The sequence below is a fragment of the Lissotriton vulgaris genome, chromosome 2_1 (assembly GCF_964263255.1).
Source record: "Lissotriton vulgaris chromosome 2_1, aLisVul1.2, whole genome shotgun sequence".
Taxonomy (NCBI): domain Eukaryota; kingdom Metazoa; phylum Chordata; class Amphibia; order Caudata; family Salamandridae; genus Lissotriton; species Lissotriton vulgaris.
Genome location: NC_141687.1, coordinates 1730106832 through 1730123891, shown reverse-complemented (window position 1 = coordinate 1730123891; position 17060 = coordinate 1730106832). Strand labels below are relative to the sequence as shown.

General features: G+C 43.2%; 1 protein-coding gene across 1 annotated transcript in view; it reads right to left on the bottom strand.

The window, feature by feature from the left end:
- The window catches only part of LOC147733202 (mucin-2-like), a 1332790-nt gene that overhangs the window by 373981 nt on the left and 941749 nt on the right, over positions 1-17060 (bottom strand). The window lies entirely within an intron of this gene.

Below are 17060 nucleotides of genomic sequence, written 5' to 3'. Positions count from 1 at the left end.
AAAGGGTAAGAAGAAGACACAAAATCATTCCAAGGAATTTTAATATATTAGCTTTCACAACCAGGTTTCAATTATTTAAAATCAGTGTAAAATTGTATTTCAAATCCTAACTTACCTCTACATTGCCTTTCATAATGTACATTGTGAGGGAATTACCCTTTACTTACACATATAACTTCAAGGATCATTTCGTTTGTGTGGTTATTCACTTTTTTTAAGTATGTTGCAGCATGTAGCACACTTAAAAAGAAGAACAATTGAGGAGAAATAAATACAATTCTCCTTGTAGCACCTCTAACAGGAACCCTGGGCTCTTTGAAAAATTCCCAGGTTGATCAATCTTAGTAAATTTAGGAATGTACCAAAAACCATGGTTGGATGCGTGGGAACACCTGCGCTCCACCCATGAAACACCTTCTCAGGGCAGAGTAACAAAAGGCAGTGCCTTACGCTGCATTGCCTTATTCTAGATCTACCACGCAACACATGGTTAACGCCAGGAGGCTTTGCATTGCTTGGTACATCTAACTTAAGGATTGTGTTGCCTTTGTGATACTATGCATGATGCAAGGCCAACACGATTCAATGATAAATCTAGCCTTTAGTGTCAGACAACATTATTCTTCAGGATGCTACTTGGTGAACAATGTATCTAGTAGAGACACAGTATAGCCGCAGATTCTTTAACTTAGAATATCTCCAGGCATCAGACTGGATCCAGAAAACATTTTTCCCCAGCAGTACCTCTGCATGCCGGGGGAAGTGTCACCCGGCTCCGTCCTGACGTCATCCAGGGAAGTGACATCAATGGAGCCACATAAGTCCCCCCCCCCCCGCGTGCTGACGTCAGTTTTCTACTATGAAACTTTTCTGCACCACAACGCTGAGACACTACAAAAACTGTGAGAGTTTAGGAACAGTGTGCCGAAAAAGAGCAAACACCTTTGAAACAACAATGATTCACATGCCCCAGAAAAAGTCCCACCAAAGCGAAGAGCTGTGCCCTCCTCCCCCCCAAGAGGCAGTGGCAGTGAAAATTAATGGCATGACAAATGAAGGGCAGTTTGCAACCACAGGATAGAGCTGTATGAAAGACAGTCTGTAACCATAGGATGTAACTGTAAAGGACAACAGGACTAGAACAACAGGACTCATGGCAAGTGACCAGAAGTGAGCAACAATATAGAATGTTCTTCACACCCCCACAATGACCTATGAACTGTAGCATAGTCAAATAAAACCTCAACCCAATCGATTGCAGCAGAGGAAAGGAGACCCCAAAATAATGGGGAGAAACAGACAAGGGCGGAGGGAGGATAAAAGACATTAGAATCTCCACGCCGGAAGAACCCTGGTGGAAGAGCATTGAGAGGCACATAACCCAGCCCCCCAAGAATGAGAATGGGTGGAGAGACAATGTACCAAAACACAATGACACACCCTGTCCCGGAGGTTTGTGAACTAGAGCACCCCTCAGGTACACCAAGGCCACCTGTAAGGAGGCAAGTGAGTAGTACCCCATCTGGAAAGGTTCTCACAGAACAGGGAGCATGAGCGGACGTTAAGGAATCTGTGGCTAGGCTGTTTCTCTACAGATACATTGTTACCCAAGGTAAGTAACTCGTTCATCTGATAGAAACACCTAGCCGCAGTTTCCTTAAGTTAGAATAGATACCAAAGCTAAACCCCATTGGAGGATGGTCTGCGACTGACCCACAAAGTTCCCAATGCAAGTAGTCGGTCAAAAACATTGACTGAAACTAGGTGGGGACAGCAATGCCAGCGTGGCTGACACCAGACCCAAAAAGCTCAGCAATGTCAGCATAGCTGACACCAGACCATGAAGTCAAGGGCTGAGCACGAGCATGGGACGCAAGGTACCACAATCTGTCAGAGGACTGTACGAGACCTCTGTCAGACAGTGATGGAACGAAAGCACAGAACCAGAAGGTCAGTGCACAATGGCAGAATGCCATAAACTTCTACAAAAAGAGGGAAACTGAGTATAGGATCCGAGGACCCATAAGAGTCTCAGCGAAGGGACTTAAACGTTATGACAGATTCAGAACACACAATTTGGGCAGCACAACATCAGGTGCCGACAAATGAAATGTCAGGGGCAGAAGGCATCATGCTGAGACATACAAACTTTGACCACATGGAGATACATACATTTGAATTACAAGAATACACGGAACAGACATTGTGTACCATGAGACTCAAACCACACAATGCATAGCCCAATGAAGGGTAACAGCAACAGCAGGCGCAAGTCGACAGAGAAGACTGGTGCAGCATCCGGTAGCCAACCAGTCAACCGTACTCACAGGTGGAATGAACAAAGTGGGACACACCCAAAGTTATTTCCCATGAGGGAGAGAGAGAGAGAGAGAGAGAGAGGAAAACAGAGAGGAACTAGGGGACAAACCCCAGAAACCACTGCAGGGCAACCCCGCATGCTTGCCCTCTCGTGTGCATACACGGCACATAGAAATATATAAAAAGTCAAGAAAGTGGCAACCAAGGTAAGCAGAATTTTCCCCTTAAGAATAGAAAGTCGCCCAGGAGGTACCAACGGCAGCGATGTGAAATGTAGCAGGACATACAAGTCCATCCACAAAAGAGGGCGACCCCAACCTACCCATTGGGAAAGAAAGACCGAGCCACTGTGACACAGGCGGGAATACTGAATACCACATAAAAGAAGAAGAAGGAGTCAGCAATACTCAGAGATAGAATGTGTGAAAAAGTATATATAGACAGAATGATTCCAGTGATCATCCGAAGACAGAATACGGTGCACAGACATAATATCGACTCCAAAATATCGACTGGACATAATATCGAGTTTTAAATATAGACTGGACAAAATATCGACAGGACAGAATATAGATAACCAAAATATCGTTTTTAAGGTAAGTGATGCAATATCGACTGTTAAAAATATAGAAAGTTAAAATATCGAAGTATATAATATAGATAGTTATAAAAATCGATTTTTTAATAATATAAAATTTTTCATAGTGTACGTTTATGTTATAATATGTGTGAAAAGTGTGTATTTATGTTATATTTAATTTTTATTAATGAATTTTGTTTTTATAATTATTGCGTAATTTATTTCTGTAGCGGGTTGTGGGTTTATAGGGGAATAGGGTGGGAAGTAATTTAATTATAATTAATTAAATATGTAAATGTATTTATTGATAGTAAATTGTTATTAATTGTTAATTCATTAATGTTTGTTAATTAATTACATTTTAATTGATAATAAATTTTCATTAATTGATTAATTGGTAAATATGTAAATTTTACTAATTTATTTTCTGTAGTGGGTTGTGAGTTTACAGGGGAATTGGGTGGGAAGTAATTAAATTATAATTAATTAACTATGTAAAATTATTTATTGGTATTTATTTACAATTAATTATTAATCAAGTATTTATGGGTAATCATAAAAATTTTATTTGCCAATTAATTAAATGTAATTGATTAATTGTTAATTATGTTAATTTTAATAATTTATTTTCTGTAGCGGGTTGTGGGTTTATAGGGGAATAGGGTGTGAAGTAATTTATTAATAATTAATTAAATAAGTATATGTATTTAAATTGATTTAATTTAAAATAATTGTTAAATAATTTTTAATTATTAAATAATTAATAGTTATTTTTAAAATTATTAGTATTAATAGGTGATCAATTGAAATAATTATTGTTAATTAGTAATTTTAATATATTAATTATTATATTATATACATTTTTTTCTTATTTTTAATTAATTATTATTAGATATTCATGTACAAAATTTTAAAAAATATATCAAGTACTTATTTTCCCTAATGTTGTATTGTCTGGAGTGGGAATAGTAATTTTAACCCTTACGCAATCCAAAGCTTTCCCTACTGTTGCACCCACTGGAATGGGAATAGTAATTTTTACCCTTATGCTATCCAACTCTTTCCCTACTGTTGCACCCACTGGAGTGGGAATAGTAATTTTTACCCCTACACTATCCAACGTTTTCCCTACTGTTGCACTCTTTGGAGTGGGAATAGTAATTTTTACCCTTACGCTATCCAACGCTTTCCCTACTGTTGCACCCACTGGAGTGGGAATAGTAATTTTTACCCATACGCTATCCAACGCTTTCCCTACTGTTGCACCCACTGGAGTGGGAATAGTAAATTGTACCTGTACGCTATCCAACGATTTCCCTACTGTTGCACTTACTGGAGTGGGAATAGTAATTTTAACCCCTACCTATCCAACGCTTTCCCTACTGTTGCACTCACTGGAGTGGGAATAGTAATTTTAACCATTACGCTATCCAACGTTTTCCCTATTGTTGCACCCACTGGAGTGGGAATAGTAATTTAAACCCCTACGCTATCCAACCCTTTCCTTACTGTTGCACTCACTGGAGTGGGAATAGTAATTTTAACCCCTACGCTATCCAACGCTTTCCCTACTGTTGCACTCTTTGGAGTGGGAATACTAATTTTTACCCTTACGCTATCCAACGCTTTCCCTACTGTTGCACTCTTTGGAGTGGGAATAGTAATTTTTACCCTTACGCTATCCAACACTTTCCCTACTGTTGCACTCTTTGGAGTGGGAATAGTAATTTTTACCCTTACGCTATCCAACGCTTTCCCTACTGTTGCGCCCACTGGAGTGGGAATATACATTTTTACCCCTACGCTATCCAACGCTTTCCCTACTGTTGCACCCACTGGAGAGGGAATAGTAATTTTAACCCCTATGCTATCCAACGCTTTCCCTACGCTTGCACTCTTTGGAGTGGGAATAGTATTTTTTACACTTCTGCTATCATATCGTACGGTAATAATATTGGATAATATTTAATTATATTATGTCACTATATATATGTTTTAAAAAATATGATTGTAAAATGTTGTTTTTTATTAATTTCATTATTCATTTAATTATTGTAAGTTAATGTAAGTATTTTAAGTATATTTTAGTAATTAAATTTAAATAATAATTTAATTTAACACTGTTTTTAATTAAGTCGATACTTTTATGAACTATATTTTTGTAAAAGATATTTTGTGTTCGATATTTTTGTACTTACTTGTTTGTAGATACAAACTCGATATTCTGTCTGTCGATATTTTGTCAACGATATTTTTGCAAGTCGATATTCTGTCACTCAATATTATTTCAGTGATCCACAGAAGTCTGTTGAAAATTGCAGCAGAGGCCAGGAGGAGAAACACCTGAGCTGTGTGCGGCAACAAACAGAAAAACCTGAGCCAAGGCCGGGGACCAGCAGAGGGAAACAAGTGACGCAAGGTCAAACGCAACAGAGAACTGCCCTGGCAAAAACTCTACCGCCCATAGGCAAACCCCAGACAGGGTGTGCCCAAGCCTTTCACAACACCAGGGTAGCAGACAACACTACGGAAAGAGAACACAGCCAAGACAGTGGCTCAAGGAACACTACGGCTCTCCCATGATAGCACACACACACACGGTGTGGACCTGCATGTTATGCCCACTCAGAACACAGAAAGAACCAATCTGGGGCAGAACAAAACAAAGCACCCACAGGGACGCGTACCCACACCCAAGATGGCCAACAGTGCTAGGGGCAGAATGAAGGCGTAAAGATGAGGCAAATGCAAAGCAGGAGGACATGAAACCCCCTGAGGTGAGCCGGATATGGCAGAACGCCAACAATACGCTGGAGCAGACTGCAGCCACAGATGCATGAGAGTGCAACAGAACATCCGTAGGCAGCAATACATTAGCTTCAGGAGAGGGCCACGCAAGTCCATGGGTCTCAACAGAGGAGGCTTTCTACACCAGCACGAAGTATGGAGCAAAGGATAATGCCCACATCATAACCCACAGGAAAAAATCCCAAGAGGGACAGAGAATAACAAAGAGAACGCCACGGGAGCCTCCGTAGCTCCATGGCAAAGAACAGCAGCTACACAATAGTGAACGAATACCCCACATAGGGTACGTCACATCCCTATAAAAACCAAGGGACAACCCTTTAGACAAGCTCATGAAGAGAGGTCAAAAAGAGCCATATAAACAGCTGGCCGAGGGGTACCAAAGGAAGGAAAAAACACGGCTGAACAGCCTTACAGCCGTCTTGGAAATAATGTCTTGGATCCAGAGACAGAAATCAAAAAGGCAGTGACAATACTGCATACAAAACACAAGTCCACCAAGAGGACTAAAAACCTAAAAGTCATGAACCCTATCAAAAGTCAGATCCCTTAGTCGCTCTCAAACATGCTAGGGGAAACTGCCATTACGTAGCCATGTCTGGCAACACAGAGCAACTGATCTGGTCATAGCTCGACCCACGGAGTCAGTGGTGTCCATGGCCGACTGGACTGAAAATTGCGCCATGTCGTAGCCATCCCAAATAAGCCAGACCAGGTCAGCATGAGGGCCCTATGGCAAAGAGGGAAGGAATTGTTCGACTGAGTCCCAAAGTGAAAAAGTAGCCCGAGCAAACATGCAGGTCATGTTGATGGACCGAAGGCCTGAGCTGGTGGATGCAAAGACATTGCGTCACAAGCCTCCAACCGCCTAGACTCCGGAGTGGGAGGAAGCAATAAAGGAAGAGGGCAATGGTATACTGCCTTGAATACAAGTCCTTGAGCTTTAGGATGGAGGGAAAAACAGGCAGGGACATCTGGAGCTGGGCGATGGCGATATGCAATAGCACAACCCTTGGGTCATTAGGGCCTGACCCAAGTCCCCAGAGGGACATCATACAATGACCCGCCAAAGGCCAACAAGGGCTCCACATCCACCATGCCCTGGTGTAGAAGATCCAACAAAGGATCCAAAGGCAGGGAGACAAAGGGAGGCTGCATCTGCAAGATATCCACCATCCTGCAAATCACTCTCACAAATTCTGTACTAGCCTCCGTGGCCATCCGAGGTGGAGATAGCAGGTCATCCGTTGAGGACGGTTGCAGGCTAATCTGTCCACCCAACGACAGATGCCCTGCAGAATGATGAGCCGGCAAGTGCCTCATGGGCCCCTGCTCTCTGGAGAATCGAAAAAAACTTGGGGAAGGAGAACCCAATGGGGTCAAGTCCTCCATCAGCAGAGGAACAGACGGGTAGGGAACCAACATCGAGACAGTGTCGGATCGACGACCCTGAAGTGGACTCATCCGCCTGGCGTCGACTCGACTTCCACCAAGGCTTGAGCCTGAGGGATGGAACGAAGTCGAGTTTAAATCAAGCTCTGCGCTGCAGCCGCATCCAGCGACGACGTAGAGAGCCCCGCAGAGCTGTTATAGACTTCATAGTGTGATGTCCCTTCGGGCCTTGTCCCAACGTCGCAGCGACCCCGGGACCGGGGTAAAGGTAATAGGTAGGTGCTGAGGGCGAACCCGACGGCAAACCCCTAACCTTAGTCCCTACCTTCACTGTGGGGCACGAAGGTGAGCCAGGGGAGGGGGTGACCGATAGATGGCCTGCAGAGCCGTGGAATAGTCCTCCATTTGGGTCTGAGTCGCCCCAGCACCAGGAAACGGTGTGTAGGCGGGCCGACTCCTGAAGGCCCGTGTCTGGTGAAGACCGGAGCAGCGAGCCCTGATGTCATGCTTGTGCAAGGTCAACAACCTCTGTGACTTCTTCCGGTGTTTACCTGAGGCAGGTGAACAAGGTCCACGGGAACGACTCCGGGACCTGTCCCGAACAGGAACCTCAGCGTGGGAGGAAGAACTGCACCATTTTGATCTTTCGGCTGGAGACGGATGCGGGCGTCACAAGGATTCTGACCGGGACAACCAGGAACACATCAATTTCATTTGTCGTTCCCGCAGGGACCTCGGCTTCAGTTTCTGGCAGGCATCACACTCAGAGGACTCGTGGTGTTCGCCCAAGCACCACATATAGATCTCGTGTGGATCCGTTACTGACATCTGCAGCGAACAGGACACACACGACTTGAAGCCTGCAAGATTTGGCACACTGTTCCAGACGCGAAAAGGTGTTGTGAAGGCCCGAAAACAAAACAGGCCAGAGGAACCGCTTCTCCCGGATCCGAGTTGGGAGCGGAAAAGAAGAAAACTGACTCAGCATGCCAGGGGCTACTTATATGGCTTATTTGATGTCACTTCTATGGATGACATCCGGACAGAGCCCGGGAGCGCCGCCTCCCAGCGTGCAGAGGTACTGCTGGTGAAAAAGGTTTACCGGATCCAGTCTGACGCCTAGAGATATTCCAAGTTAAGGAATCTGCGGCTAGATGTCTCTATCAGATACACGAACATAAAGGTCAGTATCCGTTCAAGAATTATCATCCTATGATTCATGGATTCACATGCCCTTTAGAAGACTAGGCACCAAAAGTGAGATTACTGTCAATGTTAAGCTTAAAAGAACAGTTTTCATGTTGAATTCAAACAGTGGCTCAGTTCCACTTTTAGTTACCTTGGAAAATTTCTTTCTGTTTATTCAGTGCCAATGGACTCAAAAGCACATATATTGCCACCATCAGGTCACTTGCATCAGAGGTTCCTCTCTCATTACTCTCACAAACACTTACACCTCTCCCACTCACTCATATAGTCACCCTCTACACCTCATACCTAATTACAAATCAGTCAATCACTCTTAACTAACCCTGAGGAAATGCTCTGAACCCCACACTGACTCCACTTCCATGTATCCCACTGCAATTCACACTGATCTTATTTCTATCCATAACTCAAATGTCCTCCAAGATACCCACAGCTTTTACCCTATTGACTGTATATGGATATTGCTAGCTATAATATCGCAAAGACTAGGATGTCTTCCCGCCTTCATCAATTAAAGAAGAACTATTTGGCTACTAAAAATATTAAGCACCCTGATAATCACACCAGCTATTAGTGGGGCTTTGTACATACCTTAACCCGCCTCCCCTAAGTGTGTGTACCAAATATCTTAGCAAGTACTCCCTTGCACTACGTAAACATACACTCAAATCAATTGTCCAATAACTTCCAGCATCTGTTAATCATATTTTACGTTCAAAGCTGTACAAATACTTGTGAAAAAACAACAGCCAACCACTCTTTCATTATAACAACTAACTACTCGCCAAACTGCCTTTCTTTTTGAAAATACTGATTCCATGTTTTTCATTCTACAGATACTGATCCTACCCTTGTCTTACTTATAACTTAGAAAACCACAGCTGACTATCTGCCATATTGATCTACCTTCATCGATTGGCTTGGCTGACTTTGAGAGTATTAACAATGGTGTCCTGCCAAGATCCTAAACTCTCCCAGCATTGCTGACTTCACCCTTGATTGCAAAGCCACATCTATCTTCTCCACTTACAGAGGACAAACTCTATGTTGTCCACTGGTTTTCATGGCTGTTCATACTTCCACTGTGGTCATGCTTTAATTTAATCGCCTCCTTTTGGCCTTCATAAAGTATGCCTTCTATCTCTTACACAAGATTATTAATTTTGCAACCAACATACATGTGTCCCTGTTGTTTGCAAACAGTAAACATCCTACTGCAGGCTACACACTTGTTCGCTGACCTCGAGCTGGCACTAGAGCACAGTGCAATTTCTTTAGCCTAGCTATTAAGGTGATTCAAGGATGTTTACCCATGTAACTCATCTACCTGAAACATTATCTCAACATTCACATTTGTGACAACTTTACTCTGCTAACAACCTTGTCATAGTTTCCAAACTCTTTACTACACTTTCTTGATTCTGATCATCCCACCTAATACATGTTCTGCATGTGATTACATTATCCTTAGAATTCACAGCTCAATTATCACTACCAGTTTTCAACCCCCATCAAACCTCATCTTCTCAACATCTATATACTGATTGACCTAATCCAAATATCATTACTACTAATCAATCAGAAAGCAAAAATAATGGAAATATGTATAATACCCATATAATTACTGATCTGACCATGTATATATATTCCATTATCTCACTTAACAGCTCTCAAAACCCACTCTTCAATATATACCACCTGCCCAAGCTATGTAATTCTCCAATGTTATGTACCATGACTTTTTCCAATGAATGTTTGTGCTTTAAAAATTCCTTCTTCTGACATGTAGAAATATATATATTCTCAGAACTGGCACCTTGGTGTGGGTCTCCCTTCCATTTTTGCTGTTGCCTCATGTGTTTTGCTGGTGTTATATGCTTTGGGCACTGTGCCACTGCTGTCCAGTGCCACAGTGCAAGTGCTCCCTATTGTAAATTGATGTATGGATTAGTGATTCCAAGATTGGCTGCTTTGGTTTACCTATCAGACCCTAGTACCATGCACCAGGAGTGCCCATGGCTGGTAATCCAAATGCTGCTAGAGGGCTTGCAGCACTGGTTGTGCCACCCACAGAAGCAGCCTGTCAAACTGTGTCTAAGGCCTGCCATTGCAGAGCCTGTGTGCAGTCTGGCACTGCCATGCTGACTGGGCAAGTGCACCCACTTGCCAGGCCCTAAACCTTCATTTTTCGTCATGTCAGACACCCCTATGGTAGGCCCAAGGGCAGGGTGCATTGTAAGTATAAGGTAGGAGAAGCCCTGGTGTGTGTGGCATGTCCTAATAGTGAATTACAGCCGTTTTCGATTTTCACTATTGCAAGGCTACCTGTTCTCTATAGGCCCGAATGGGCAGTTCGATTATTACATCTTATAATGCTAACTGACTCAGGGAACATGGTAGAAATTCGAGTTTAGAATGCCTGAACTCAGAATGATAAAATATACCTTTTAGTGAAGTTGATTTTAACATTCTGTGTTTGAAAATGCCACTTTTAGAAAGTAGGTAAAGCCTGCCTCTGCTAGGCTGTGTATTCCTTGTCTGGAGTTTTAGTGACAGGGGCTGCGGATTCCAGGAGACAGGGTGAGTCAGCCCAGTGGTGAATAGAGAGATCTGCATCTAGATGAGAGGGAGGAGTTGCACCTGGGACCTAAATAGGGCTGTGCTTTCCCTCCACAATGCCAGCTCCACCTCCTGTGGTGCGTCTGACGTGTCTGCCCTGCACTGTGAAAGGAGAGAAGGAGTCATGTCGACAGAGTTCTCCTGGGCTATGCCTTCCCTTCACAATGCTGGCTCCACCTCCTGCGGGGCATCTGTTGTTTCTGCCCTGCACTGTGAAAGGAAAGAAGGAGTCATGTAAACAGAGTGCTCCAGGACTGACCAGAACTGGTTTGGATTAGACAAAAGCCAATCTGCCCTCAGAGGACGAAGGATTTTGGGGTATAAATATTGGGACCCTGATCCCAAGACTTTAGATCACTTTTGGACAACAAGAAGAAACCTTTGCTGAGGAGAGGAACTAGAAGAAACGGAGGAGAGACTATCCATAAGCCCATAAGCTGAAATGCTGATTGGGGGATTGGCCTGCAGTGGTTGTCTGACTGCCAAAGAAAGGAGAAAGGAACTTTGTGTACTTTATTCAATTTGTAAAGGATCTCCAAGGGCTTGAAAGAGGAGCTTGCCTCCTGCTGAAGTCTCAGGGACAACAGACTTCACCCCCAGCTCCCCAAGAGTTCTTTAGAAGTGCATGCTGCCGTTTGGGCCTTCTGAGGGACTGCGTGTGGCAAGGAGCTGGAAGTGTCTCACAACGAAGAAGAAGCGCAACACAGCCGCTGCAGTCGCATCGTGGATGTCACCACTGTAGCTGTCGCATTGCACCGCATCAAGGGAAGTGCCTCGCATCCACGGAGAAGCGCGTCACTGTCGGAGCCGCTGTTGTCGCATCGAGTTGAGACTTCTCGCAACATCGGAGAAGCGTGCTGCATCAAGAAGAAAACAACGCCTTTATTTCTTTGCACCAAATTTTCATTGCATCGCGGTGTTGCTCGCCGCATCACCCCGGAAACGCAGTAAGGAATCAACGCATCACCATCCTTGCAACACTGTCATTGCCCTGCATGTCGCATCTTAAGATACATTGACTCAAAGTGTCGCATTTTAAGATCTAAAGAGAACTTAGCCAATTCTACCATTTTAAGTACAGTATTGTGGATTTTTGTTGTTTGTGGTCTTGTGTTAAATCTATATAAAGAATACTTATTTTTAATGTACAACTTGTGTGGTGTCCATCTGTAGTGTTGTCACTTGATTACTGTATGTGTTCACAAATACTTTACACACTGCCTCTGAAATAAGCCTGCTTGCTCGTGTCAAACTACCAAGTGGTTGAGCAGGGGTGATTTTAGGAGTGTACCCCCTTACCCTGACTAGATGCAAGGGTCCCTATTTGTCACAGGTACGTGCGCGCACAGGGAAAAGTATTCGACTTTTTAAAGATGAAAAGCGCAGTCATTTCAATGTCTCTAAATAACTATGTCTCTGAATGACTCTTAGGCACTCAACATTTCTTGCTTTTTAGTCCTTCCCTTAGCACCAAATAAAGTAAGTCTTATTGCACAGTTCGTTTTTAATGTATCCACTCACTTGTCTAAAAAACAACACCAGCCTGCAATTTCGGAATTTCTTCCTTCTGCTCCCAAACACGCCACACTCTGCAAATGCTTTCACAGGGGGCAAGCAGGTCGGGCTCCAAGTAAAGATTTCCAACTCGATTTTGCCATGCAGGGAAACCCAGACCTTCACAGGGCGGCCAGTGCATCTGGTGCGAGGCTTCCAGATAACATGCTATCCATTCCTCCTTTCCTTCCGATAAAAAGAGGTGCACTTACTCTGGTGGGGTTGCAATGAAAACGCTTTATTGGTGGAACAATACGAGGCAAGAGGCTTCCTTTTCCCAACGTCTCTGCTTCTGAAAAGCCTTGATCACGGGAGAAGTCTCCGAATTTTTGAATGACCCACATGCTTCCTTTTAACAGCGTGGGCCGTATTCTGTTAACCGCATCGCTGCGGTGGTAATTTTTGTGCTACGCTGCTTTTTTCAAAAAGCTGCGTTAGATGACGAGCTCAGCTCGTCATCCGCACACGCCCCCCGTGGCTGATGACGAGCTGAGCTCGACATCAGCATCGATGGGGTTAAAGAGCGTGCACAGGGAAAAATAACTTTTAGCTTTGGAGCCAACACTAAATATCTTGAAGAACTTGGCTTTTTCTGAGCAGTGTATATAGATCGAACATCATGTGCAGGAAAGGTTTCCTGTATATCTCTGGTTGATTGTTAATGTGAATTTGGCTAGGAGTTCCTCAACATTCAGACATTGAACTGGTGTGTTGGGTGTATGATTGGCAGTTGGAGGACATGAGAAGCATAGTGTCATGAGGTGGAGAGGCAGGGCTAACTGCTAAAGACCGCCAACCACGGCTGCTGACCATGGACCTTCGGTTCATCGCTAGATTACCACGCGGATAGGAAATCTTTCGTTCCTGCGCCCTGCCCTACCAAAATCTTGCTGTCCACCCGACCTTCACCTGTTTTTCCTCATGAGTCAGGGCTGTTCTCCATGCAGGCTATGAAGGTTCCATGGAGGCCCTCTTGGCTGCGGTTTTCTACAGCGAAGGAGCATACACAAGGAGATAAGGGATGGCACAGGGGAGACCTGTGGTCTCCATGAGAGCTCAGTAGCAGAGGAAATGTGGTGAGTTGTAAGAGCAGCAGGGAGCATAAAAGGTTGCGGAAGCTCGAGTAAGGTGAAGCTGTGAATGGCAGAAAGCACTGGGTTGTGGACCAAGCGCTGCACAGACGAGGCTAGCATTAGGTTAGTGCAGCTTGTGGGTGTCTTAGGTGTCCTCTCTGCTCTTTTCCTTTTCCTCCTCCACGCCTCTGCAAGGAGTATACTGCTTTCAGCATCCTGAATCTTGATACCAACACTTTGGAACTGCATTCTGAATAATTAAACCCTGGAACACATTAGCACATCATGGGGGCATTGGTGAGATCAATTGTAAAAGATCAGCACAGGAGAACCTTCCCCCCTAAGAGAGTGCAGCCAGCTGCACACCGCCAATCACGCATGATTCCAACTCAGTGCTCACTGTATTATCTTTAGAGCCCAGACACTGCCCCAACCAACAACGCTCTCAAACATCTTACTGCAGTAAGTGTAGGCTGAGAATGCATTCTATTAAAAATGGGACTGACTATTAAAAAGTTAAGAAATCGTAATGTACTCATGAAGAGACTGGGTGCAGCTCAATCAACGAGGAGAAGTAAACAGAAATCGGTGCACATTAGGGCTCTTCCAGCGTTCTTCCAGGGCTCCAAGCGATCCTTAAATTTTCCCCACAGCCTCCACTGCATTAAATGGCAAGGGAGAATGATAAACAGAAGTATTGTAGCAAATTGCGCAGAACCAAGCTACATTGCAACACCCTGTGCTGCGAGACAAGAGCCATATGTCGAAGCAATTGCAGGAAGTAACACATTTCTCCAACGATTCGCATAAACAGCTGACTTGTTCTGTTGTGGGCCAGTCTCCTACTATGGATTTCACACTACGTAACATCGACCTGAGTCTGCTTCCATACTCAGTTGTGAACAAACCATTGAAAGAGACCCTTGAACTTTTCAACAGCACTCCGAGCAATGTATCAGGTCTTGAAGTTAACTTACCTCATTCTCTGGATGTTCCTTTATTCTCATCTTTTCATCCAGCAAATGAACAACAAGTATTTCCGAATCCTTATACTCTCTGCAGATGGTACTCAAATCTGTTCTCGCACTGTTAGAAAAAACTACTGCCAATTCCGATCACGTATTGGAAATTCAGACCACAGCATTAAAGTTTCTAGTGAATAAAAACAACTTGCCAACTGCTGTAAGGGTTAACCTCAGATGGTGAGAACAAAAAGGTGACGTCACAGACGGCCACAAAACACAATCCACGCAGAAAATTCAAGCACAACTCAAATAAGTAAAAGACTAGCAAAAGGGAAAAAAAAGAAAAGGGATACAGAAGGAACAGTAGATTTGCTTCGTAGGTTGTTTTCAGAACGTCTACTTGATTGAGAGACAAATACCAGAACTACATCAAAGATAGCCAAAAGTAATAAATCAAAAACAAAGATGCCTTTGAGTAAAATGAGTAGAATCAAATGGAGAATTAAAAAGCGGAAATTTCACAAAAAGAAATCCCCACAGACGGATGCCCTCACAAATGATGCAGTAAAAGGAGTAAGAGGGCCTGCAAATACAAACACACCAATTCCGGAGGCCACCTAAGATTCGTGCATATCTCCACTCCTGCACAGAAAGTCCCTCCAGGATACTCATTCTTTCGCAAAAGGAACATTGGTAACCAACTCCATCGAAGAGCCGTCAGTGATAAACTCAATACAAAACATGTTCTGCATCGTAGGGATATCGTAACTGTTCAGGACAGGCTATGACCCTTTCAATCAACAAAGAAACTTGAAGCTTTTGCACACCCTCTCTCAACTCCAATCTCCCACTTCTTCTGAAATAAAGCTGGTATGATTTTCTAACATCCAAGATGCAACTACAGTCCAAGTAGAATTTTGGTCCAGCATCATGCTATCGATTGTGCTTCTGGAAAGCAAAAGAGTACACAAAAATGGTTTTAACGTAGTAGGTATTCATTATAAATCCCTAGTAGCCCCTTCTCCCCTGTATAGGTATAACAGAGAAACAAAGTGCCTGCTACCTCCGTCCAGTCAAAACAATGACGAGTACAAAAATGACGTATTAACAATCCTCAACGAAGATAGGGATAGGCAGATATGGAATATCAGTCTACCCAAAGCAGACAAAATAATAATGCATCATGCTTGGCCCTGGCTTTCAAGTAGCTTAAACGAAAACAGGCAATGAAGAGGATCCAAACTCCCTTTTTAGCAATATCTCAATCATCTCCTGGAAATTCACCGGACTGGAATCATCTAAGTTATTTAGTCTGTTCTCTCCTGCAATCATCTGCCTCCAAGAAACCTGGTCCAGAGCATAATTTGATTGGAACAATTAATTCATCTTTGATATACCCAGCATGAGGGTCAGGCGAGGTCATGCCAAGGGCAGTCTTTCCATCCTGCTAATTGTAGAGTTACAGTGCAACTTTGAAATAATCCATCTCCCATGTAACAACATACAATGCATCAAGATAAATCTCCCTAAAGTCAGTTCCCTCTCAGTAGAGTCTCTATTTTTATCCAACATTTATGCTCCACCTCCGGGTCGGAATTTAACCCATTTCTGGCTGAAATGTTTGATCTCATAGAATCCATCCTTAAGTAAAGCAGAAATGTTCAACTTAAATTAATGGGTGACTTCAACGGGAAAATCCCTAAGGCCTCAATAAAGGCATGTAGGAATAAAGATCTTAAAGAAACCTGGTCTATACCTATTCCTGTCTTTTTACAGATCCCATAAAAACAGACAAATGCAGAACAATACTACTGGAGTAGATAAATGAAATTAACAGTGCGATCCTGAATGGAAGAACAAAAAGTCATGGCTCGGCAGCCTATTCTAGAAAGGGGGTCTCTGGTTTTCTATACTGGAGTATGTCTTCAGTAGCCAAGATCCATTTCAGAAAGTACTGCTTCTTAAAAGCGAATTTGAACAAGGTAGTGACCAAGATACATTGTTGATGGAACTAAAGGTAAATTTACATGAAACAATGCAGTGGTCTCTAACAGAAGGTAAAGGAGAGGCTCTAGTAACCCCACAACAGGTTCAAATCATATGGAATTCTACTGACATGATCAAAATGAACACCACAACTATTAGAAAAGGAGTGTCCACTATATTGTTTTGCTTCCGGACCAAAATCAGGCAATCAAAAATTAACAAAATATAACAATGATGAACAAGAAGAGAGATTCAATTGGCAGGAATATCGCAAGTGAGTCCAGTATCAAACTTTGTTGATTTTTCAATACATTACATTTTCCATGCATCTCAGCCAATGCATTTTATCCTCTATGGACTTCATCAGGGTTGTGCTTTCCAAACTTGTATGACTTTTAAGTAGCAAGAATTATTGCCTTCCGTTTCAGTGTCTTCATGGTTAATAAATCCCTTTTGGGTGGTGTAGTACCCCTTAAATCATCTTCCCCCTTCGCACGCCAGAGCTCGAGTGTCACAGAAAAATGCATACTGAGGTAATTATCTCACAACAATTGT